We start from the raw sequence: 27533 nt of genomic DNA on the forward strand, positions 1-27533 counted from the left end.
AGAGTGATATACATGAGAAGATGACAATGTTATATGCTCTGAAATCAAGTGCTAAGTGATGCCAAATCACATAAATACCACAAACAAAGCATGCTAGAAGGCTCAGAACTCAAAACTAGCTAAGGCACTTGCACCATAGCCATATCAAACAAGCCCCAATGGGCCAAAACGACTCAAAATAGTCCCAAGGTAGGTCAAAACAATGCCAAAAACATGTTTGAACATAGCCCACAGATGCTAGAATAAAATGCCAAAACACCAAGCATGTAAGACCAGAAAGTGGGATTACACTACAAGTGTAAGAAGCAAATGAGGGATGCTCTAACCAACCAAAAATAGAGTTGTATCATGGCAAAATAAGACCAAAAAATACACTGAGATGGTAACCCAAAAGCTTGGGCATGTATGCATACAAGTTAGGCCATAATTAAGGCATAAAGCATAGCTCTCCAAAAGCATTGAAAGAGTGAAGCATGAGAGAGTATGACCACACTATATATACTGAAATCATGTTAGATATGAGACCAAAGCATGCAAATAACTCAAGTGATGCATGCTAGAGACTTGACACTCAAAGCTAATCAAAGCCACTTATATTACAACCATACAAGGCAAGTCTCACATGGCCAAGACCAACCAAAACAGAGCTTAAGCATGTTAAAACAACACCAAAAACATGCTGAGATAAACCAAAATAGGCTAGCATGATGGATTAAAACATTGAGCACACAAGGCTAAATGGTAAGATTACACTACAAGTGTAATAAGCATGCATGAGGCAACCAAACCAGCCAAAAACAGAGTTATATTAAGTCCGAAAACTCACAGAAGTATGCTCAAACTAAGCCTTAAGAGGATAGAAATACATGCTCATTTGATAGGCCAATAACACATGCTAACAAGACAAGGGGAAGGAGGACCACCCCCTCTCATTTTGGGTCTCAAAACCACATTTCTACCACTGAAATCCGCTGGATTTCAGTGGCTAAAGGACCATACAAAAGCTTCAAAGGATGGCTCAAAAGCTTAACAAATAAGGCACAAAGGACGGTGAAACACCCCCAACACCAAAGAGGCCTCAAACAACCATCTTAAACACTTGAAAACAAGGCTTTTTGTAGTTGAAATCAAGGCCTAAAACAATATGCAAGGATGGCCAAATAAGCAATGAAAATAAACCTTTAAGGAGGATATGAGACTCACCCTTGAAGCACAATAATAGCAGCTAGTTTCTGAGGCAAAACCAAGCTAAAACCACCGAAATACAACCTCCAAGAACCTCATCTCAAGAGTGAAGGTGTTCTACTATGTGTTGTACTGCAAAAGTGAAGAGAAAATGCACTTTAAGGCACAAACTAGCACAATATAGAGAGATAGAGTGAGAAATATATATATATATAGAGAGAGATATTGTCTCTAAAATGGTTGAACCTTTGGAAAGGAGGAGGAGCCTCCCCTTATATTGTGGCATGCAATGCGAAGCTTGTTTAACAAGCTTGAAAAGGCCTCCATCCCTCCATACACGTGTATGGAGGATGGTTTAGTGAAAACCAGCTGGCTCAAAAGATCTAGCACAAAACCTGCTGAGACAAGGTGTTCTGCCGGCCATCAGTGGTGGCCGACAGTGCCTCATTGATAGTCGGCAGGCTTCATCAATGGCAGGCAGGGCCAACTCCATAGCCAGCAAGGCCAAAAGGTGGCCGGCAATGCCTCACAAGAAGCATGCTGAAAGGACCAACACATGGTCCGAAAATGAGACTGAAAGAATACAGGGTTTGGAAAGATCAAACCTGTGACGTTCCGCCGCGAAATTCAAATACTCGACGCGTAATCGAACTTGTCATTGGATGTTCCTGCAAGCATATCCAAGTCTTGAGGATGGTAAAAAATGGGGTGTCTATAGCATGCGAACAAGACACAAGGAGGGGAGGCTAACCTCTCCAATTTTGGACTTCAAAATGAGTTTTTTGCCACTGAAAAGCCTTTGAAAATCAATGGTAAAAAGGCCTAAAAAAAGAATGATGCAAGGATGGGAAACACAAGGGTAAAGGCCTCCAAAACAAGGTACAAAGAAGGGCTGTCAACCCCTCAACCTTTAATGGCCCAAGGACCCAAGCTTCAGCCCAAAAACACAGATTTTATAGCCCAAAATCGGTTGGAAAACATACTAGAATGAAGACAAAAGTAGCTAAAACAATAAGCTAAAACATGGAGCTCTTGAGCTAGTAAACAAGCATGAAGAGGGGTGGCTAACCCTTCTATTCTTGGCACCTCAAAAAAACATTTTTAGCCTCTGAAAATCAGTGGTTAAAAGGCCCAAAAAAAGTTGGTTTGAAAGTGATGAACTAAGGCACAAAAAGCTTTACAACCAAAGAAACAAAAAGGGTGAACCACCCCTCAACTGAAAATGGCCTCAAACCACCACTTTTAGTCAACAAAAATAGAGTTTTTATAGTTCAAAGACAGGCCAAAAATAGTCTAAAAATAGTGGAAAGAGATAGGACAACAATTGTGCAAAACAAGCTTAAAAGAAGAGTACTATACCTCTTGAAGTGAAGACACAATTGAGGCAATAAATCAAGCCAAGACCACCTTCTAGAGCTCAAAAAGGATCCCAAGTAACCTCAGCCCGAAGATAAGCAACTTTGGTTAAGGGTTCATTGGCAAACTTGAAGTGTATCTACATTTGTAGGCACAAAAGTTCAAGAGAGAGAAAGAAATCTAGAGAGAGGATTGTAGAGAGAGAGGCTCCTGAAAATTTTCCAACCTTGAAAACAATAGAGAAGGTCCTCTATATATAGAAAAAATGTGAGCTTAGGTCGAAAATTTCAATATAGGACAGCTGGAGCAGTGTAGAATAGTTGAAGGGAAAATATCTGCCTAAAAACTGCCTTTTGACACTAGTGGCCGACCGGCCACAACTGGTGGCCAACGACCACCACTGATGGCTGAAAAAAGTCACCCTGGATGATACATTGCCGACAAAGCCCATTCATGGCCGACACATGGCCATCAAAGCCCATCCATGGCTAGCAAACTCCACCAGTGGCCGGCTAGAAAAATCTGCTCTTCAGGTCCAACTTCAAATGGGCATATGTCCTTCAGCCGGACTCCTTTGTAGGTCAATCTTGAGTCTAAATTGAAGCCCCAGAAGTCATATTTCCAATGGTGGCATCCTCACATCAAAATTCCCAGTGTGAAAAAATATATGCTTATTTTTTTGAAGACTGCTTAGTTTCAGTCCTAACCAGATTCACGCCTAACTTCTCCTCAGCTAGTTTTCTTCCCTCCCCTCCTATTTTCTTTAACTTCAAACCTCTAAATATGGTGTTTTCAAATATTTTTCAAATATTTCACCTCTCTTTCATTTATTTCCACTTTGTCCTTACTCGATTTATGAAAAAATGTAACATTTAACGAAATGCGAGCCTTAGAACATCGTAGAAACATTTTCAAAAATATTTTGAAAGAGAGGGTTTTAAGGTCTAAAATCATTTTGGTCAAAATATTTTTGGTCCAAAATGGGGTGTAAGGTTGGGATTCGACGCTCTTATTGTCGAAGAAATCGAACCTTTGCATAGCATAGCCTTTATCACCGAGTGATCAACCTGAGGCGCCCAAGTCTTAATAGTGGTAAAAAATGGGGTGTATACAATCAAAAATGTTTTTCTTCATTCCAGGCCACTAGAAATTCTGTTTCAAATCATGGTACATCTTTGTATTTCCCGGATGCATAGCAAATTTTGAATTGTGGGCTTCAGTCATAACACGTTTCCTCAAATAAGAACAATCCGGTACACAAAGTCTAGTCTGAAATTTCAGCACACCATTTTCAATCACAAATCCCAATCTCTGTTTTGAGTTAGTTTCATCAATAACTCTTTTCATGAACTCATCTTCAAGTTGTTTCTACCTAATTTCTTCAATGATTGCAGATTGAACAGAAATGACAGCTAGGATTCCACCCTGGTCACGTAACACAATTTCAATCTCATTTCTTTTCAAATCATGTAATAACTCGCTTAGACCGGTAAGTAAACATGATAAATTGCCAATGGATTTTTGGCTCAAAGCATCTGCAACAGTATTTGCCTTTCCTGGATGATACAGAATTTGCAAGTCATAATCCTTTAGGTCGGTATACATCTCACAAGTTGTACCATACAGATAATGACACCAGATTTTCAAAGCAAAAACTACAACTGCAAGTTCAAGGTCGTGGGTCAGATAGTTCTTCTCATATGGTCGAAGTTGCCAAGAGGCATAAGCAATTACTCTCCTATCATCGAGCCAAGGATAGCCCAACTTGTGCATCATCTTCGAGGCGAAAGCTCTCTTGTCCTCCACGCAACAAGATATCGAGGCAAGTGCAAAGTACGAACTGGAAATGGAGCAGGGTGATTTACCCCATCATCTGGGCGGGTCTGATCATGTCCAAACTGGCGTATCAACTGAAATGAGAACTAGAATACACAGGGTGTTAGGCCAATCAACTGTATACCCGGCTGTCGAGACATGTTGTAGCTCATCTTAGTCAGGTTATGCCAAGGGCAACGCCAAGCGATGTCAGCTGCAGATCTACTGCACATCCAGTCGCACCACAATTCCTCTGAGGGAAAATCCACTAGCAGCGGGTGAAAGAAGTAGGCTCTGGTGGAATAAATGGGGCAAGGGTCCACCACCTTCAGTTTATCCATCAACCACACTTGGGAAGGGATGAAAAATAAGAGAGATAAAGAATAGAGAGATGTACGTTGAGAGAAAAAGTACGGAAAGGATTTTTGAGAGAAAAATAGAGAGTGAGTGTGTAACTCGACTTTTCGTGCTCCTCTCGGAAGACGAATAGCCCTACAGTTCGGTTTCCGCAGTTTTGAATCTGATCTCACAAGTGCAATGTGAAATAGATAAACACCAACGAGTTCAATTCTGACAAATTGTTTGGAAAATCAATGTTTGAATCAAATGCCAAAAATGGACTGCTTCGCCAGATTTCAGAGTCACCAGCTAAATATTTTTGAAAAATTTAGGAAACCCAAGACTAATGCCAAAGGCCATTAGTCCATCATCACCAAAGTGTCTTAGGTCAGGAACTTGGGTACGAGAGGGGAAATTCATGAATTGAGCACCCCACTCGCCCGATCAAAGATCGGCCTCTACTAATCATGATGTAATTTTTATTTACATTATATGCTCTTGGTCTGATTATTAGCTATTTTACTATGTGACGAACACATAAATATAGACTAATTTGCAAGAGTTGAAATATTTGATTTCGTGTTTGTTTTTTTGAAAAGAGTTTATGAATATGCCATTTGAAAAAGTGGGCTTAAAATAGACATTAATCAAACTATCTCAATTCAAGCAACTAGCCTTCATCCATAGGCATTCAAACATTTTGTATCAATTTAGCAATTAGGCTCATGGAAGTATGCTTTGACATGGTAACACAAACATCTGATGCAAGATGCTAAAGCTCAAAATTGCTTACCTAGTACTCCAAGCCAAAACCATGCAAATTAATTATAAAAATATGCATGTTTTGAACTAATGCAATATGATTAATGCAGCGCACACATTATGTATTTTATAGACTCGGCTATGAGTATGTCATATGATTTCATTGAAGATATGCGATATGGCATGTATTCAATTAATGAATTTGAACATTGATATTGGATTAGTATGATGAGCCAAACCTTGGATGCATGCAAAACAATGGATGCAAGGCATAAGAATGCTAATTTGAAAAATGATGTTCTATACTAACAATCGTAAGCAAGTTAGTAAAAGCGAGAAAGATGTGGGGTTGGAAGACATACAACTTATTACATGGTTTTCCTTGTGCAAGAGGGTGCGAATCAAAGTCCGAAAGTCCAAATTAAACTAATTATTACAAAACCAAATGAATAAATAAGCAAAGAATTAACTAGCTAAGTATGTTATTACAATAAGGATAACCATGATAAGTAGACTATTATTTAAGCTAACTAGCCATAACAATTACAAATAAGCAATAATAATAATTACAACACTAATAATTAACAAGACTAATTATGACAACAATAATAAATTAATTAATTACAGCAACAATCGCGATGTAAGCAAGGATGTGTAAGGATTGCATGCACATGCACAATGTCCAAAAACAGCTCTGTCTACCCAGGTTTGCTTTCTTTCACCTTCAGCCACTGCCCTTTGTTTTCTGCAAAATACATTGCTGACCGACCAGCCCTCAATGAAGCCCGACTAGGCCTAAAGAAGGCCGGTCGTGCCTCAATTTCATGCAAAATTCTATTTTTTGCTTTGAAGTGAAAGCAGTGTAAACAGAGTGTTCTGGACTCTGTTTGTCCTTTTTACCCTCCTCTGTCATGGAAAAGCCTCGAGAGAAGGTTGAAATTATTTCCAAAACCATCAATGAGCAAGTTGATTGCTTGATGATTTCAGGTACAATTTGGACAAAAAATCAATCAATTAAAGGAACAACAACCACCCCTCCCTCCTATCATAGAGTAAACTCAAAGAGGGAGGTAGAGATGCTTCAAGATTCATCAAAACATCATGAATTGATGCAAGATAACCCTTGACACAACATATTCGGCATAACGTCTTACTGAACCCCAAACAAGATAATTCATTTTCTTTATGTGGGTTGGTTCATTTTAATCCAAATTCATTAATCTTTGCCATCTTTTAACCCATTAAGTCCAAGATGATTGTTATGTCCACTAGAGATTACGCCCACTAAGTGAGAAATATGTCAAACGGGAAGTGATTCTCAGCATGAAAAAGAGACTATGCCGTTGGCAATGAATCTCCGTAGAGATTAAGTCATTAAGCGTAAATCGCTATTTCACGTTTTGAATAACTGTCAACCGATTGAAACAACTCTCAAATAAAAGAAATGAATGGAAAGTTGATTATTAAAATAAATTTCTTCAACAAGGAAATTAGTTAAGGAAAAGCTAACAACAATTATACAACAAGCTATACAAGCAAACTTATGAGACAACAACCAAGCTAATCAAAGCATGAATTATTTAAACAACCTAGAATAGACCTAAAAATGCCCTAAAGAGTTGAAAAACATTGGCTTAGAATGGATGAAAAGAGCCTAAATAGCTAATCATGAAAGAGAGATAACAAGACTAGTATGGAAGGACAAGGAAGGGTGGCTAACCCCTCCACTTTTGAAACCTCAAAGCATGATTTTTAGCCATTTTTTTTTTATCTCTGAAAATCAGTTTAGGGAACAAAGAAAAGGAGTGTAAAAGTAAGGGTTTGAGCTATAAGTAAAGGTGTAGAAAGAGTGTAAACTCTCTCTACTCTTTTGGTATCTCTCGAAACCCAAACTCAAACAGTTAGAATAGAATCAAAATAACACAAAACAACAAGAACTAGATAGCAAATGAAATAACAAAAAGTGAAAGAAAGGATGCCAGGCTTATACCTCTCAAAGAAGTAAGCTTTTGCTTATGAATCAAACTAAGTCTCACCACACCCTCAAGCGTGAATTATGGTGTTCAAGGCTCAACCAAGGTTCCTAGGCTAAGGTATGAAGGTGTATATGGTGTATGGATATATGTTCAAAGTGTTGCCTGCACAAGAAGAAGGAGAAGAAGAAGAAGGAGCTCTTAAGGGGGTGTAGAGGCTTTGTAGAAATTCTCCAACCCTCAAAACAGAGATATATGGTCATTTTTATAGAATTGGAGCAAGAGAGGTCATAAATATCTTCAAAAATGGATAGCTGGTGGCCTCCTGCCCAGAATAGTGTTTCTCCCTACTAAGGCACGGCCAGCCGGCCCTCAATAGCCATGGTCGGTCGGCCCTCAATCGCCACAGCTGGCCCTCACTGAGGCATGGCCGGGCCTCAATGTGTTCTCCTATTTTTCTGCTTCAAACTCAGTATAGGGTGGCACAATGTGTAAAAATGGATTACTTGGGTATAATCAATGGGGATACAGGAGGTTTGGTATTGTTTCAGAGCTTAAAATGCATCCTTTTCGTTGTGACCTCGAACCATGCATAATACTACTTTCATCATCAAGTGTACCAGATAAAGCGCTCGAGCCTTGTGGGCAGTCAAAAATGGAGTGTCCATAGTTGCCCCTCTTTGATAGAGCTCAAAGTCATAAAGTGACGTGAGTGAATGTCAAAGCTCAGAGACTACCAATTTGATAAGGTCGCAAGGGTTGGGCAAAAAACCAAAGCATAAATGTAAATATGAGCTTGGGGGGAAAATGTAACATGAAATGCAACAAATAACTTATGATCATGCAATGAAACAATGCTACAATCTAACAAGAATGCAACGTTTGTATGAAAACACAAATCAAAGCAAAATAAACCTCGTTGTGTTTCACATGGAATGAAGGGAATAGACAGGCATGTCTGGCGTGAAAGGGAAAAAGAAAGCACAAACTAACCTACATCTCATGTAGAAAGGGCGTAAGAAAATGAAGACCCAACTACGCCTCCCATAGGAAGGGCGAAGGGCGACGTAACCATCGAGCGCACCGGAGGTCTCAACCAAGATCCTAATGCGTCTCACGTGATAAGAGGATGGGCGGTGTGAACAAACAGGCGCACCTGATGTTTTTAACCGAGGTAAACAATCCTTACGTGACACCCGTGAGAGGAGGAAATGTGGTGTGAACGAACAGGCACACCTGCCATTTTTAACCGAACATTCCTAACGTGTTACCCAGGAGAGGAGGAAAGGTGGTGTGAATGAACAGGCGCACCTGCTGTTTTTAACCGGACATTCCTAACACGTCACCCGTGAGAGAAGGAAAGGTGATGTGAACGAACAGGCGCACCTACAATTTTTAACCGAGGGTACAATCCTAAACGCAAGCGATAGGAGGAAAGGTGGTGTGAACGAACCGGCGCACCTGCCGTTTTTAACTGAACATTCATAGCGCATCACCCGCTAGAGGAGGAAAGATGGTGTGAATGAACAGGCGTACCTGCCATTTTTAACTGAGGGTACAATCCTAACGTGTCACACGCGATAGGAGGAGAGGTGGTGTGAACACTGGGCGCACCCAATATTTTTAACTGAGGGTACAATCCTAACGCGTCACACATGATAAGAGGAGAGGTGGTGTGAACACTAGGCACACCCGATGTTTTTATCCGAGGGTACAATCCTAACGTGTCACACGCGATAGGAGGAGAGGTGGTGTAAACACCAGGCGCACTCGATGTTTTTAACTAAGGGTACAATCCTAACGTGTCACACATGATAGGAGGAGAGGTGGTGTGAACATCAGGCGCACTCGATGTTTTTAACCGAGGGTACAATCCTAACGCGTTAGATGCGATAGATGGAGAGGTGGTGTGAACACTGAGCGCACTCGATGTTTTTAACCATGGGTATAATCCTAACACATCACATGCGATAGTAGGAGAGGTGGTGTGAACACCGGGCACAACCGATGTTTCTAACTGAGGGTACAATCCTAACACGTCATACACGATAAGAGAAGAGGTGGTGTGAACACCTGGTGCACCGATGTTTTTAACCAAGGGTACAATACTAACACGTCACACGTGATAGAAGGAGAGGTGGTGGGACAGCACAGACTCATTCCACTTCTCATTGATCGGGGAGATGACTCTGACCCTGTACGATTTTTCGATGCTCACTGGCCTGCAGGTTGGAGTTGGCGGCCCGATACCATGTGATCCTGACATGACGTAGTGGAGAGCCGCATAGCGTCAGATTCTTGGAGCGATCTCGGACATCACCAGTCATGGGATGGTGAGGCATAGTTGATTTTATGATCACTTCTCTGAGCCCTAGCTCGCTACTCCAGATGAGGTCGCCCAGTACACCCGCGGCTTCCTTATGTATCTCCTCGATACTACCCTGTTTGCGAACAGGGAAAATACCGTGGGGTTATATCTTCTAGGGGCACCGGTGCACCTGCCACAGTTGACAGAGTACAATTGGGATGGTGACGGCCTGGTCGCCTTATACTGCTATATGAGCTCCGTTTCCCGCTGCAAGACGGATTCACTCGGCAGTTACTGGAGGATTTGAGAGGTATGCCTCGCACTTCTCTTATTTGTGCATTCTGTTCATTTTTTCTTTTCTGTTCATCTTGGCTTTGCATTTTATTTTCTGCTCATTTACTTCATCAATGTTTTTTTCTTTGTAGCTCTGGGTTTACACATACTTCACCTCTCTGGCTCCAGCCCCGATAAGGCCGATTGAGTTGTCAGTACCCCACTCCTAATACTACGACTCCTGATTTGAGCATCGTCGCCTTGTAAACCGAGACTTCCTCTACTTCTGCCGCTTCTTTGACACGATCACTACGGATCAAGTAATAAAAAGCATTACCTGTTATATACTATAAGCATACTGCACTATTTCCTATACTACATGGTCATTCTTATATTGTTGCTTCTATACTATACTGTCATTCTTATACTGCACTGATTTCTCACATCTGATGTTTGCTTCCACAGGTAGACTGGCATTCTTAGGCTGGCATTCCCCAGACGTTGAGGACAACCTATGTCACTGCATGGCATGCCTCCACCATGCAGATTTTGTTTGACGACCCCTTTGGCAGGGCTTATTACTTGGGGGAGAGTTTCATCCGCCAAACGCGAGACGTCGTTGCCCCCGACATTCCACATGCTCCTCCTTCAGTTATGAGGGTAGTTGATGATCTTCAGGATGGTCCTCAGATCGACCTCTTGATGTTGGGAGAGGATGGTGATCGACATCCCGAGCCCGGCGACTTCACCACCTTCTTACATACTCGAGTGATGAAGCCTCTTACCTTGGGCATGGTTCGCGCTATTTCGGAGGTTGTTGTTGTGGCTGGCAATGCCCTTGCTGGAGGTGCCCTTGTCGTTGCACCCATTCCTGGGTTTCCCATGATTCCCACTAAGATCATGTACAAGCGTCCAGATGGAGTGATCGAGCAGATCCCACATGAGCATATCGAGGAGAAGGACCGCAGGCCAGCGTTTGCTCCTGGCATCGAGCAGGTACATATTTCTTTACACTTCTACTCACTGCACTTTATGTCGCTTTGTTTTCCACCATTTCTTTTCATTGTTCTCTATTACTTCTGTCCACCTTTCTCAAATTCTATTCCTTTTGCAGATACCCCAAGCATATGCTGATGACCTCCTTCGGACGATCGACTAACTGCTCCTTATGGTACGGAGAAGGCAGAGCGCCTTAGTCACTCTTAGGATTATGGTACATTCTGTCTATAGTTCACTATTGTTTCCATACTGTTTATATTCCTGTTAGTCCATACTGACACCTGTACTCTTTTCAACTTGAGCCGGTACCACTAATACCCGCAGGACCTCCCCCAACTAGTAGACGAAGACGAGGTCTAGTGAGGGGCCAAGGGGAAGTCGATCGAGGAAGAGGCCGAGCGAGACAACGCTCATCTTCTAAGGAGTCTTTTGATGGGTCTACGACCCCCGAGAACAAGGGAGGGGAGGTTGACCTGCAGTCCAGTAGCCCCAACGATGAGAGTGATGCCCTTCCTCTGCAGCCAAGGTGGAAAAGGGCGAGGATGGGTTACTGATGAGGATGACGATTTTGTTTGTTTGTTTGTTTGTTTTTTTTTTTGTTTTTGTTTTTGTTTTTGCTTTGTAGTTAAAGACTAGCTTCAGATAGATGCTTTTGTTATTTTTTTGTTTTTTTTTGAAGGATTTTCTTTTATTTTGTTTCTTTGTAAAATAATGATCGGGGTTGGACTCACTAGTTTATAAAAGATAAATTTTTGAAAATTCTTCTTGCACAATGTGATGAATGGCATAACCTTTGCATGGTAACTTCACATAAGACTTAAAAAACACGAATATCTACTCTTGCATTCATTCTTGAATCGGATAACAACCACCAACCAGATAAAATGTAAAATACAACTCGATAACAGGAAAACAAAATGGAAACAACTCAAAAACACTAGAAAACAGTTGGTACAAACAAAACAAGACTTAAAACACAATTGTGGTATGTCAGGACGAAGACCAGCTTTTCCTGCAACTGCACTGATCTGAAACATTATTTAGACCCAGCCTGGCCTAAGTGCGAAGTCGGTCAGTGCTGTCCAGCTGTCATGCACTGCTCCTTCTCATCCTCTATAAATGGTGCTCCCATGCTGTTTTTCTGATAGAATAATGAGTCTTTGATATCTTGCTCTCAAAATGGAGACATTGTGCAACAATAGGCTCCGAGACAGGATAGCCACTTTGGATGGCTCAGAAAAGGTGAATTTTCGTAGTTTTGGCCTAAATGCCCTTTTTCCTCTGAGTTGCACTTCTCTTTGTTTTCTATTCCTCCATGCCGCTGTTCGATGTTAGAACCCGATCACTCATGTATTTCAATTGGGATCACAAGAGGTGTGTCCGACACTCGAGGAATTTTGAGCTTTGATAAAGTCCCGACGCAATGAAGAAATCGTACCGCAGCCCCGTTTTGGCCAGGCCCAAGCTTTGGGATGGATGTCTGGGTTAACATTATATGAGGCTTAGTCTTTGGCAAATGATGGAGAGCTAGACATTCCCGATTTAGTTCATCGATTTTCCTCCATTGGATACATGAGTGATCTTCTTTGGTGAGGCCACTGGCAGCATGCTCTCTATTTATGCCTTTTTGCACAATTCCTCCTTGCCCCTAGTTTTAGTGGAGCTAGCATCCGATTGATCAAAGTGGCCCAACGTCTGAAAGAGGGCAAGAGCTGCACGGGTTTGGCACTGGTTGAAACCTTGACGGGTTTAGATGCTTTTCGTCAAGGAGAGACCGCCCGATTGGCATGGAGTCCGCTACTTCTTCAGGTATTATTTTCCACCCTTCTAATTTATAGCTCTTACATCACTCAACACTGATTCTCTGTTTTTCTCTCATAGCCTTTCTCACTTTTCTCTCATCGTACACCTCTCTATTCTTTAATCCCTCTTATTTTTCATCCCTCCCCAGGTATAGCTTATGGATAAACTGCAAGTAGTGGACCCTTGTCCTGAGTACACGTCTAGAGCTTACTTCTTTCGCCAATGGCTGGTGGATTTCTCCTCAGAGGGTTTATGGTGTGATTGGATGTGCAGCCGGTCCGCAGCTGACATAACTAGATGTTGTCCTTGGCTTAATTTGGTTGAGATGAGCTATAGGATGTCCTGATAGTCGGGTGTAGAGTTGATTGGCCTCACATATTACGTATTCTATTTTCCTCTCCAATTCAAACACCAGTTCGGGGCATGATCAGATACGCCCAGAGAAAAGGGTAGAATACTTGGCTTTATTCCCAATTCGTGCTTTACACTTGGCTATTTACCTCCCTGCTTGGAGGATGAGAGAGCTTCTTGCCCTTGCCCCTAGTTTCAGTTACACCCTGTTTGAGAAGTGTTCGGCTTGGCTTGAAAAGGAGGCAGAGGTTGGACCGTCTTTGGCATAGAGCCACCTCACTTAGCTGTGCCCCATAGTTTTACTGCTTTAATTTTTTCTTTTCAAGTTTTTAGATGCAAAAGCAATTTTGATCTAGATCAAAGAGTTAGAGAATATACTTGTGTTGAAATCAATAAAATTAAAGTTGCGAGTACTGAGAATTTTCCTTTCAGTCCCAAAAATGGTCCAAGTTGTAAAAGGGTAAAATTTTGATCAAAATTAACTATTTTGAAAACTTTTCAAAATAATTTTCAGAAACGATCAGCACCTGACACGCACAGAGTTGATTCTCAAGATGTGTAGTCCCGAATCAAAAGAAATCATAACTACGCCCGATTACGTATCACCGCTGCTCTGCACTGTAATAAGCTTTTCTTCCCAAAAAAAAAAAAAAAAAAAAAAAAAAACACAACCAAACTAATAGATGATGAACAAAGATGACCTGATGAAGAAAACGGACAGGACAGTTGAGTCGGAGATAGTTACGGCCGAACTTCAAGGTGAAGTTGCCTACATATCCTAAAGATAGAAATCAGGCCTTACGTAGTTCGGTTCAAGTTCACTCTAGTATTAACTCTCTCCTTTTGCGCTCTAACTTTTGCCAAAGTCGCATTTTAGGGTTTTTAATCTTGCGAGCTCAGTTTTTCTTTATTTCTAATTTTTCATGCTCTAACTTTTGCCTAGGTCACCCTTTCGGGTTTTTGGCCTAGCGAGCCTCTTAGGGGTAGTATTTCTTCAACTTGTCCATATTGATCGGTTGCGAGAACTCCAGGCCATCCAAGTCCATAAGAATAGCGGCCCCTCCTGACTAGATTGACTTGATGATGTAAGGACCAGTCTAATTACGTTTGAACTTGCCCCTAGGGTCATGGATGGGAGCTCGATTTTCTTTCAGTACCATGTCCCCTTCTTGAAGATTTCTAGACTCATCTTTCTTGTTATATGCCCTGGCAATTTGGCGTTGATATCCCTGGACATGGTATAATGCTCTTAGTCTTCTCTCATCAAACAACATTAACTCCTCAAACCTACTTTGCTGCTAATTTGCCTCTACTATCTGACACTCGGCCATGACCCGCAGTGATGACACTTCAATTTTAATTGGCAAAACAGCCTCCATCCCATAAACGAGAGAATAGGGGGTTGCCGTTGTAGATGTTCGGATTGAGATTCTGTAGCCCCAGAGCGCAAATGGCAATTTATCTGGCCAATCCCTGTAGGTTTTCGCCATCTTCTGCACAATTCTTTTGATGTTTTTGTTCACAGTTTCGACAGCTCCATTGGTTTGTAGCCTATAGGTCGATGACTTATGGAAAGCCACGTTATATTTCTCAAGCAAGTCTATCACCTCTTTCTTAAAGTGCGAACCATTATCGAAGATAATCTCATTCGGAACTCCATACCGGCATATGATGTTGTTTTTGATGAACTTAGCCATATGCAATGCTTTTAATATAAAGTAAGATTGAGCCTCTACCCATTTCGTGAAGTAGTCGATTGGTACTAGAATGAATTCATGCTCGTTTGCCCTATTTGGCATAACTGCGGCGAAAACATCTATTCCCCAAACAAAGAATGGCCATGGTGAAGTCATGTTGTAAAGCTTTGATGGCGGAATGTTCATGCGATTGGCGTGAATCTGGCATTTATGACAGCCCCGAACAAAGCCAATATAATCCTCTTCCATGGTTGACCAGTAGTAGCCTTGTTTAAGGATTTTTCGAGCGAGCATCACGCCATTCATGTGGGCCTTACACTCCCCTCTGTGGATGGCCTCCACAAGGCGTTTTGATTCCTCTTCCTTAACACATAGCTTGTGCATTCCCAAATGGCCTCCTTTGTACAACTTGCCCCCGCAGATGATAAATTGGACGGCCAGACGCCGTATTCCACTTTTGTCCTTGGCAGTTGCTCCTGATGGATATGCCTCCTTTTCCAGGAAATTCCAGATATCTTAGTACCAGGGGTTCTTGTCTGAAGCCTACTCTATCGCGGCAATGGTTTCATAGGCCGGTGTGTACTTTTGTTCAATAATGATCAGACGCATCCTGGCTCCCAATGGAATCTCTACCATAGAAGATAGAGTTGCTAGTGAATCAGCGAATCGATTGTTCTCCCTTAGCAGATGGGTAAACGTTAACTTTTCACACCTCAGAATTAGCGTATCCAAGACCTGATGGTAAACCTTCATTTTTTCCTCTTTAACTCGCCAATCTCCGTTGGCTCGTGACACAACCAAGTTCGAATCCCCGATGACGTCGAACCTTTTTGCCCCTACTTCTAGGGCAGCTTCTAAACCAGTAATACATGCCTTATACTTTGCTTCGTTGTTGGATACTTTGAGCCAGAGTTTAAAGGCTAGGGGTATATGTGACTCATTGGGTGCTATCAGCAACACACTAATCCCATAACCATATTGATTGGCTACTTTGTCAAAGTACACCGTCCACGTTTTCTCCTCTATTTTCAGAAAATCTTCATATTGGAATAAGTACTCCACCGCTTCATCCCCCTTTACTGGGTGACTTTTCAAGAATTTCGCTGCAGCTCTCCCTTTAACGGATTTGCGTGTAACATATGTAAGATCAAATTCAGAGAGAAAAAGGAACCAACGGGCTAGCATACCTGCAAGCGCTGGTTTCTCAAAGAGATATTTGATGGGATCTAATCTCGAAACCAGAATTACTAAGTATGCTAACAAGTAGTGCCTCAACTTCCGGGTAGCCCATACTAAGGCTAGATAAGACTTCTCAAGGGGAGGGTAACGGGTCTCGTAATCCAGCATTTTCTAGCTCAAGTAGTAAATGACTTTCTCCACCTTGGCCTCCGACTCCTCAGTTAACACACACCCCATGGTTGAGTTTGTCACTGACAGGTACAAAATTAGCAGTTTTCTCGGTTCTGGTGGCGATAACACAGGAAGATTCTACAGGTACTGCTTGACCTGTTCAAAAGCGAATTGACAACGATCGTCCCATTAGAACTTCTTTTATTTCTTCAGGAGACCACATAGTGGTTCACAAGTCAAGGTTAGTTTTGAAATAAACCATCTTATGAATTACATTTTACCTAGAAAGCCATGCACCTCGTTTTCAGTCCTAGGTGGTGGCATTTCTAAGATGTCCTTGATTTTGGAAGGATCTACCTCAATTCCTCTCCGTGTGATTAGGAGCCCCAACATTTTTCTTGTTGTTACGCCGAAGGTGCATTTTTGTGGGTTCAACCTCAATTTACTCTCTGCTTCACTGAAAGAATTTCTCCAAGGTGATGTAATGGTCCTCTCGATCTTTGGACTTGACAATCATATCATCAACATACATCTTAACCTCCTTGTGGATCATGTCATGTTGAATGGTAGTTGCAGCCATTTAATAAGTGGCCCTAGCATTCTTCAACCCAAATGGCATGACTCGGTAGCAATAGGTGTGCCACAGAGTAGTGAAAGCGGTCTTCTCCCTATCCTTGGGCGCCATCAGAATCTGGTTATACCTAGAAAGCCTATCTATGAACGAAAACAATACATGGCCTGCGGTGAAGTCTACCAACTCATCAATATGCGGCAATGGAAAATCATCCTTCGGACTAGCCTTATTCAGATCCCTGAAGTTCACACAGACCCTAATTCTACCATCCTTCTTTGGGACTGGAACAATATTAGCCAACCACGTTGGATACTCAGATACAAGCAAGAACCTTGCCTCGATCTATTTGGTAACTTCTTTCTTGATCTTCAAAGTCTAATCTAGGTGAACTCTGCGTAGCTTTTGCTTAATTGGCCGGGCCTCAGGGTTAAGAGGGATCCAGTGCTATACAATCTCAGGATCAATTCTAGGCATGTCTTTGTAGGACCATGAGAAAACATCTTTGAAATTTTTTAATAAAGCGATTAAACGCTCGCGTTCTTCCGAAGACAACATGAACCTGATCTGGACCAAGCTAGGATCTTCTTCAGTACCCACGTTAATTTATACGATTTCATCTGTACAGGGCTTAACACACCTCTCCTCCTCATGGTTAGTTAAAATTTTCAATACTCAAGGAATTTTTTCCTCTTTGTTTATGTCAAAATTTTGAAAATTAAGATCAATAAAACAAACCAAAGGCACAGAGAAGTAGGCAAAGGCCACATCATTTCCATTCAAAAAGTCTAGATCTTCGGTTATAGTGGACACAAAAGAAAGCTAAAAGACGACCTGGACAAGACTTTGGTATATGGGTTACCACTCCCAGAAGTACCAGGCTCAGAGGAACTCGAATCTAACTCCGACTCTACAGACTTAATGGAATTAGATCCAAACTCACTATCCGATTCAAAACTGTCGATGACGCCTTGCTCAAACTTCCAGACCAGGCGTGGAGCCTCTGACGTATCCACGATAAGATTGCAAAAATCCACTACTGGGTTGTCCCTAATCATTGAGATAGTTAAACTATCTCCCAAGTTGGTCGTCTCAGCTCCAGCGGTAGAACTTGTCAGTATGTCAGCTAGCACTTTTCCCAACAACTCCTCCTCTTCGATGTCCAGGCTTGCAGTCCCACCTTGACCTGTGCTAGGGCATAGGTCTGCTTATTCATCCTCGTTTTTCGGTAACTGGTGTTCGAAGAAGATCTCGAACCTCGGATACCTTGTTTTTGTTTCCCAGTCAGACCAGGGCTCTGGGAATCCACAAAAATGGAAGTCCTCCCCTTGGCAGACAAAACATCTGTTCAAGGTCCACTGTATTGGCTTGTGGACTAACTCATACTGTCTCCCAGTCCTTTTTGCTGTTAGCCTTTCTCTCAGTTCTTGCCCTTTCTTTTGCTAATTTGCAGTGGTAGGTTTGTATCCCTGCCCGAAGGCATGAGGGTTGTGACTGATTTCCTTAGCAACAGTACCTCCCTGTCTGCCACTTCAGCCTAGTCCCAATCTAGGCATATGCCCCTGTTTATTCATTATGTAAATGGATTGTGCACTCACTTAGTCTCCATTGCCCTCTGCCATGATGGTTTGGACCAACCGGGCTTCTGCCAAAGAGAAGCCAGAAAGGAACATGACTTCTTCCCCATGTATGATTTCCAATAATGGTGCAGTGGTTTCCTGGAGAAGTTGGATCACAAAGTTACCGTACATAATGGCAATCCCGCCTTTGAAGGGGTACTTTACTAACTGGTGGACTGTTAATGACACAACCCTCATCTAATGTAGCCAGGGCCTTCCCAGTAGTAGATTGAAAGTGGCCGGTACATCCATTACATGGAATTCCACCTCATGCTCAGACGGGTCGATTAGGATATGGCTCTTGAACGTTCCCATGACATCCTGGCGTATATTGTCATAAGCTTGGACAGCTTGGGTCATGTGTGTAAAGTCAATCGGCCTCAAACCGATGGCATAGGCAGTTCTCACTGGACATACATTGATCGCCAATCTGGTATCTACTAACACCACTGGAATCTACTTTTTTTGACTTTCCAGGGTTACATATAAGGGACGGCTGTGGTTGGTGCCCTCTGGTGGTAACTCCTTATCTGTAAAAGATATCACCAGCGTAATGACCCCAGATGTTACCAACGATACCAATTGGTCGTAGTGGTATCAATAGGTAGTTTAGTTCGGTTCATTGCCTCTAATAGTTTCTTGAGCTGTTTCAAGACCAGGTTTTCTTCAATATCCTTCTCTTTTGATCTCTCGGCCACCTTTCTAGAGGTCTCTGGCTGGTCTAATGTTGCGGGTTTGAAGTACCGACCACTTTGGGTCATATGAATGATCTCGTCAGTATACCAAGTGCCATATGGGGTATCAGTTTTCCAACCTTCGTCAGTGTATGCATTACTCAGGTCGCTGTCTTCCCACCACTCTCCCGCAGTCATGGCCGAGCTAGCATTAAGTTTTATCTAGAGCACGTTAACATCACACGCCCCATCATCATACCATTGTTCCTTCACCACATTCTTGGTTTTTGAATCCCGATGTTTTTGGAGTTTTCGTAACATCCTTTTTCGATCGGTAGGTTCCCATTCGACCTTTTTGGTAATTTGGGCATCACCCTCCGTTGTCTCGGGTTCTTCTTTCCTTTTTCCTTTGCCTTACTCCAGAGCTATCTTTGCCTGGATCTCCTCTATTCTTTCCCTTTGAAATTGTTCTAGTGCCTTTTCTTTCTTGGTTAGGGGTGCAGCCTCAGCCTTGCTACTACCAGTGATTTCCTTTTCTTTCTCATTCTCTCCTATCTGTTCCTCCACATTGGACTCTTCTTCACTTAACCATCCATTGCTTGTTTCTGGTTAGCTCGGGTCCTACCATCCTAGTTCAACACTACTCATATCTTCCTCTTCGAAGAAGTACAAATCCTCCAGATCCTCCTCCAGATCAGCCAAATCCTCTTCCAAGTTAGCCAAGTCATTTAGGCCTTATTCGGGCCGATCATTTTGATGTTGCCTTAACTGGCCTTCCCCGATGGCATTAATGCTGAGAAAGTTTGGCAGTATGACTACTGGCCTCGGCAGATCGATGGCCACAATGTATAAACTGGAATCGTACTCCTCTGCGAGTGAGACCCCCTTCTCTATGACACGGGTATCAGGCGACCCTGTCTTTGGTGTATTCTTCTCTTTCTCCGTTTCTACTTCCATGAGCCTAGATTGGGTTTGTGGTGTTAAATCCATCATGCACATGTCTGTGCCTTCTGGAATGACCACCTCCAATTTTGGTAGGTGGATGAGGTAATGTATGTGCTAGGGATGAATGTAGGTGGTAGTGTATGGATGTGGTTAATGTTTCTGGACAGGGGGACTTGGTTGTATGTAGGAAGTGGGTTGGTTGTTATGTTTGGTTTGGAAGGTGGGGCGATGACTTAGTTGTCAATGAGATCCTGGATCTCATGATGTAGATGGTAGCACATGTCCGTGGGATGGCCATGTTGTTGGTGAAAGATACAATACTGGGTAGGGCCATGTTTGGGTGGCAATGGATTTGGAAGTGGACAAGGATCATGAGGCTTAAGATGCTCTTTTTACATTAATAGCTTGAGGGCATGGATTGGGCTCATATGGAGGGGAGTAAAAGCTCTTCGATTCTGGGGTGGACCGGTACTTTGTGACGGCTGTGAGGTTGTGGCAGTAGCAAAAGGATAAGTTATCTTAGCCGTTGAAACAACAGTGTTAACATTCTCAGGCCATGGAATAGTGCTACAGCTAGCATTGGTATTTCGAGAGAATGGCCTTCTTGCGGGTTCACTTGTTTTGTGGATGATACCCTTTTTCAATGCACTCTCGATTTGAGCCCCTAGCTCATGTAAGGAAGCAAATGTGAACAACGGCGCTATTATTATTCTCTACAACATGTCTAGCTCAAGGTTATGGACCACTAGTTGGACTTGTTCTCTTTCGGCAAGCCTATTTGCCATTTGGGCTGCCTTGGCTCTCCATTGGGCGACAAAATCTATGAATGATTCTTTGGAGTTCTAGATAGTAACCTCTAGCTCACTGATGGCTACTTGTATCTGGATGTTATATGAACACTGGTTGACAAATGCCTCAAATGGCTCCTCCTAATTCCGCTTTGTTGAGTATTCCAAGTTAGCGTACTAGATGGCCGCCACATCAGACAAGGTTCTCCCAAACGAGAGCTTCTGTATCCTAGACAAACCCATAGGCCTCAATATGTCTGAAAACAAACATACATGCACAATCGGATCCCCACTCCCATCGAATCTATCGATGTGGGGGCATCTTACATTTCTCTGGTAATCTAACCGAAGCCTCAGTGTACCCATCTTCAATATCCGGAATGGAGTTGAAGTTCTAGGATTTCTTCAATGCTTTCTCCAGTCTGGCAATCTTGACTAAGGCCGAATCAATTTCATTGATATCAAAAGGAAAGATTCCTGCGGGAGGTTGAACCGGAGGCCGATAAGCTAGAGCTGGGGAAAAAATGTCCTAAGGATCCGGGACTAGAAGATTTTCAACCGGCGATGGTGGATTAGGATTTAGCTGAGCAGCCAGGATCGGGTGCACGGTTGATGCGGATGCCCCAGATGTACGTCGTAGATCGGCAATAATCTCATCTTGTGCAGCCATCCTCTGGTTTACAGTGTCCGTGGTTCTTTGGAAAGCCGCCATCATAGTAGCAAATTTCTCCGCGTTCTGTGCTGTATTATGTGCCATTGCTGGTCTGGTTGAACTAGATGTTGGTGAACTGATTGAGTGAGAACGGATAGGCGTTTGTGGAGTGCTCTATATTGATGTCACTAATTGTCTATTCCTTCTTCGTCGGGTGACTGGTGGAAGTGAGACTAACACGAGTTGACCACCAACAAGGTCTTGAGCTTTACAAAGCCTACCAAAATGAGTCCACGCAACTTGGAGAATATCGGGTTTTTCTGAAGCTATGATGGTAAACTACCTAGTAAAAATAAAGAAAGAAAAAAAAAATCAAAATCGGACAACACTTCGGCCCTAATTCACAACAATCATAACACATAACTGAACTGTTATTCCCACTGAACTCTGTTCTCAAACTAATACCGATATGAACCATCCTGTACAGTCTCACTGTAAAAGCACATATCAAGTAAAAGGAACCAAAAAAACCCTATGAGGGGGTAGGGTTACCCTGTCTTAGATTTTTGGCATGATCTAGGCTGCACTATTTCAAACAACGAGTTTCACAACATCCTGCAAATTGGTGGCATCATGTCCTAAGTTGGAATAGTCACTATAGCTTTACTATATGTAACTTGGTCAAATGGTCAAAAGGGTACCTTAGCAAGATTACCTAATATACTTCTCACATCTAACACTAGTGGATCAAGCGGTACAATAGTAATCCAGATCCAAGGGTAATGTTTCCAACATGGCAGAGCCCATGATCGGTCAGCCTTTTGGGCAAGCCTTCAGTAAACCATCCAAGAATAGCAGACGGCAAACACAGTGACTTAGGTGCACTAATGCAAGTGCAATGCAAAGAAACATATAAGTGTAGATAAAATTTCACATCATGAGTTTCAAGTCAAGTTCTCTAACCTCCCAGGAGAGTTGTTAGAAAGTGTAGCTCTACTTTTTGTGCTCCTTTCGGAAGATGAATAGCCTTACAGTTTTGACTCCCATAGTTCTGAATTTGATCTCACAAGTGCTATGTGAAATAGATAAACACCAAAGAGTCAAAATCCGACAAATCTTTTGAAAAATCGATGTTTGAATCAAATGCCAAAAATGGATTGCTTTGCCAGATTTCAGAGTTGCCACCTAAATATTTTTAGAAAATTTAGGAAACCCAAGACTCATGCCAAAGACTATTAGTCTGTCATCATCAAACTGTCTCGGCTTGGGAACTTAGATACGAGAGAGGAAGGTCATGAATTGAGTACCCCACTCGCCCGATCAAAGATTGGCCTATACTAATAATGATGTGATTTTTATTTACATTATATGCTCTTGTTCTGATTATTAGCTATTTTACTATGTGACAAACACATAAATATAAACTAATTTGCAAGAGTTGGAATATTTGATTTCATGTTTGTTTTTTTGAAAAGAGTTTATGAATATGCCACTTGAAAAAGTGGGCTTAAAATACACATTAATCAAACTATCCCAATTCAAGCAACTAGCCTTCATCCACAGGCATTCAAACAGTTTGTATCAATTAAGCAATTAGCCTCATGGAAGTATGCTTTGACATGATAACACAAACATCCGATGCAAGATGCTAAAGCTCAAAATTGCTCACCTAGTACTACGACCCAAAACAAAGCAAAATAATTAGAAAAATATGCATGTTCCAAACTAATGCAATATGACTAATGCAATGCACACATTATGTATTTTATAGACTCGGCTATGAGTATAGTATATGATTTCATTCAAGACATGCGATAAGAAACGTATTCAAGTAATGAATTTGAACATTGATATTGGATTAGTATGATAAGTCGAGCCTTGGATGCATGCAAAACAATCGATGCAAGGCATAAGAATGCTAATTTGAAAAATGATGTTCTATACTAACCATCGTAAGCAAGTAAGTAAAAAGGAGAAAGACGTGGGGTTGGAAGACATACAACTTATTACATAGTTTCCATCGTGCAAGAGGGTGCGAATCAAAGTCCAAAAGTCCAAATTAAACTAATTATTACAAAACCGAATGAATAAATAAGCAAAGAATTAATCAGCTAACTATGCTATTACAACAAGGATAACCATGATAAGTAGACTAATTGTTAAAGCTAACTAGCTATAACAATTACAAATAAGCAATAATAATAATTACAACACTAATAATTAACAAGACTAATTATAACAACAATAATAAATAAATTAATTACAACAATGATCGCGGTGTAAACAAGGCTACGCAAGGGTTGCATGCACATGCACAATGTCCGAGAATAGCTTTGTCTGCCCAGGTTTGCTTTGTTTCATCTTCAGTCACTGCCCTCTGTTTTTTGCAAAATACACTATTAACCAAATATTGATGACTGACCGGCCCTCAATGAAGCTCGGCCGGGCTTAAAGAAGGCTGGCCATGCCTCAATTTCATGCAAAATTCTATTTTGTACTCTGAAGTGAAAACAGTGCAGACAAAGTGTTTTGGACTCTGTTCGTCCTTCTCACACTCCTATGTCGTGGGAAAGCCTCAACAGAAGGTTGGAATTGTTTCTAAAACCATCAATGAGCAAGTTGATTACTTGATGATTTCGGGTACAATTTGGACAAAAAATCAATAAATGAAAAGAACAACCACCCCTCTCTCCTATCATAGAGTGAACTCAAAGAGGGAGGTAGAGACGCTTTAAGATTCATCAAAACATCATGAATTGATGCAAGATAACTCTTGACGCAACAGATTTAGCATAACGTCTGGCCGAACCCCAAGCAAGATAATTCATTTTCTTTATATGGGTTAGTTCATTTTAATCGAAATTCATTAGTCTTTGGCATCCTTTAACCCGTTAAGTCCAAGAGGATTGTTACGTCCACTAGAGGTTACGTCCACTAAGTGAGAAATATGTCAAACAGGAAGTGATTCTCAACATGAAAAAGAGACTACGCCGTTGGCAATGAATCTCTGTAGAGACTTAGCCATTAAGCGTAAATCGCTAGTTTACGTTTTGAATAATCGTCAACCGATTGAAACAACTCTCAAATGAAAGAAATGAATGGCAAGTTGATTATTAAAATGAAGTTCTTAAACATGGAAATTAGTTAAGGAAAAGCTAAGAACAATTATACAACAAACTATACAAGCAAACTTATGAGACAACAACCAAGCTAATCAAAGCATTAATTATTTAAACAGCCTAGAACAACCCTAAAACTGCCCTCTAGAGATGAAAAATAGTGGCTTAGAATGCATGAAAAGAGCCTAAAAGCTAATCATGAAAGAGAGAAAACACGACTAGTAAGTAAGGACAAGGAGGGGTGGCTAACCCCTGCACTTTTGAAACCTCAAAGCATGATTTTTAGCCATTTTTTAACTGTGAAAATTAGTTTAGGGAACAAAGAAAAGGAGTGTAAAAGTAAGGGTTTGAGCTATAAGTAAAGGTGTAGAAAGAGTGTAAACTCTCTCTACCTTTTTGGTAGCTCTCCAAACCCAAACTCAAACACTTGGAATAGAATCAAAACAACATCAAACAATAAGAACTAGATAACAAATGAAATAACAAGAAGTAAAAGAGAGGATGACAAGCCTATACCTCTCAAAGAAGTAAGCTTTTGCTTATGAATCAAACTAAGTCTTACCACACCCTCAAGCATGAATTATGGTATTCAAGGCTCAACTAAGGTTCCTAGGCTAAGGTATGAAGGTGTATATGGTGTATGGATATAGGTTCAAGGAGATAGGTTTGCTCAAAGTGTTGCCTGCATAAGAAGAAGGAGAAGAAGAAGCTCTTAAGGTGGTGTAGAAGCTTTTTAGAAATTCTCCAACCCTCAAAATAGAGATATATGGTCGTTTTTGTAGAATTTGAGCAAGAGGGGTCATAAATATCTTAAAAAATGGATAGTTGGCGACCTCCCGCCCAGAACAGTGTTTCTTGCTACTAAGGCACGGTCGGTCCTCAATAGCCACTGCCGGGTCTCAATGTGTTCCCCTGTTTTTCTATTTCGGACTCAGTATAGGGTGGCACAATGTGTAAAAATGGATTTCTTGGGTATAATCAGTGGGGATACAGGAGGTTTGGTATTGTTGAGCTTAAAACACGACCCCTTCGTTGAGACCTCGAAATACCCAGAACACCACTTTCATTATCGAGTGTGCTGGACAATCGCTCGAGCCTTGTAGGTGGACAAAAATGGGGTGTCCACAGAATGCCAAAGTGATGTGAGAAATCATAAATAAGAGACGGTAGGAAACAAAACCTGAAGAAGTAGTGGACTCCCCGCAAACCAAGAAGTCTCTCGCCAATAGAAGGCATCGAAACCTATCAAAGTTTCTGCAAATGCTAAACCTATGCAGCTCTTACCCTGCTTGAGGCATTGGGCCACTTCAATCACCCTAATGCTAGCTCCACTGCAACTAGGGGCAAGTAGGAAGTGTGCAACTAAATATAAGCAGAAGGCATGTTGACGATAACTTCACCAGAGAAGGTCACCTCTGTCTCTAATGCCGGAAAACTGATGAATCAAGCCAGTTATATCTAACTCCCCATTGTAAGCCAAGGACCAAGCCTCGTGTAAGTAAGCCCACATCCGTTCAAGATCCCGTGCATGGCCAAAATAGGGTTGAGGCATAATCTCCTAATCGCACTAGGACTTCATTAATGCTTGAAACTCTTTGAGCATGACACATTTCTTGCATTTTGAAATGAAACATGTATGTAACTAGGTTCCAACATTGAGTAGCCGCATGAAGGAACGAAAAACAAAGTGAAGTACAGCTTAACGAAAAAAGCACATTTATGTCGAAACCACATGTAGACCACCCGAAACTCCGCTCCGCGCACGAGGGCGCAAATCGTTTGTTCTTAGTTACTACAGTTCAGACTCGTGTCACGGTTCTGAATCTATTCTCGCAAAGTGCAATGCAAGACTGATAAATCACCAAAGAGTCCAAATTTGACAAATCGTTTTGGAAAACTAATTTTTATAAAGAACTGCCAAACATGGACTGTTGTTCCAGATACAGAGTCGCCACCTAAATGTTTTATTTTTTGGGAAATTTAGAAAACCCTGACTCGTGCCTAGGCCACGTGTCCGTCATCACCAAAGTTGCCTCGGCTTGGGAACTTGGGCACGAGAGGGGAAGGCCATGCAATGAGCACCCCCGCTTGCCCGATCAAAGATCGGCCTCTACTGACATGATATGTTGTTTTTAAAAACACATGTGTTCTTATTCCGTTTATTAACCTAGATTTACTATGCGATGCGCACAGCATACAAGTATAGAATAGATTGCCTAAGTTAGAACAAAACATTTTATGTTTGTTTGTTTGAAAACGGTTTGAAGTGCTGCTCGCAAGTAGGCTAAGTCTTGGATTTTGCCACTCTCAAGTGGGCTTAAAACACACATTTTTTATGAATTGTTCCAATTCAAGCAATCCAACCTTCACCCACAGGCATTCAAGCAGTTAATCACTTAAGCAGTTAGCCTCGTGGCAAGCATGCTAACATGGCAACATACATATCTCATGAAGTATGCTAAAATGTAAACACTCAGAGTGTACTCCGAGCCAAAATAAAGAACTAGTTAGAAATCATGAATGATTCCTAGTTCATGTTAAGATGGCTAATGCAACACATGCAAAAATGCAACTAAGATAGGCTCGGCTATTTTAAGATGTCATGTGAATGCAACTTGATAACATGCTGTTGAACACGTATTCATGTAAATGTATTGAAATACAATGCAGTTAGTATGATGCGCTGAGCCCGGTGCATGCAATACAAATGAATGGGTACACACATGCGAAACATAAGGATGCTAATTGAAACATGCCCTAAACTAACCATCAAAAGCTGGTAAATAAAAGAGAGAAAATAAATGGAGGTTGGAAGACATGCATCGCACACACACGCGCTTATTACAACAGTTGTGCCCTCTCGACGGAGGGTCCGAATAATGAGCTAACTAGCTAATCTAAGCTAATTAAATTAATTATTACAAAACAAAGCTTAATCAACTAACAAGTTAACT

Source organism: Camellia sinensis, chromosome 7 (genome assembly GCF_055761805.1).
Source record: "Camellia sinensis isolate YWXY chromosome 7, ASM5576180v1, whole genome shotgun sequence".
NCBI classification, from domain to species: Eukaryota; Viridiplantae; Streptophyta; class Magnoliopsida; order Ericales; family Theaceae; genus Camellia; species Camellia sinensis.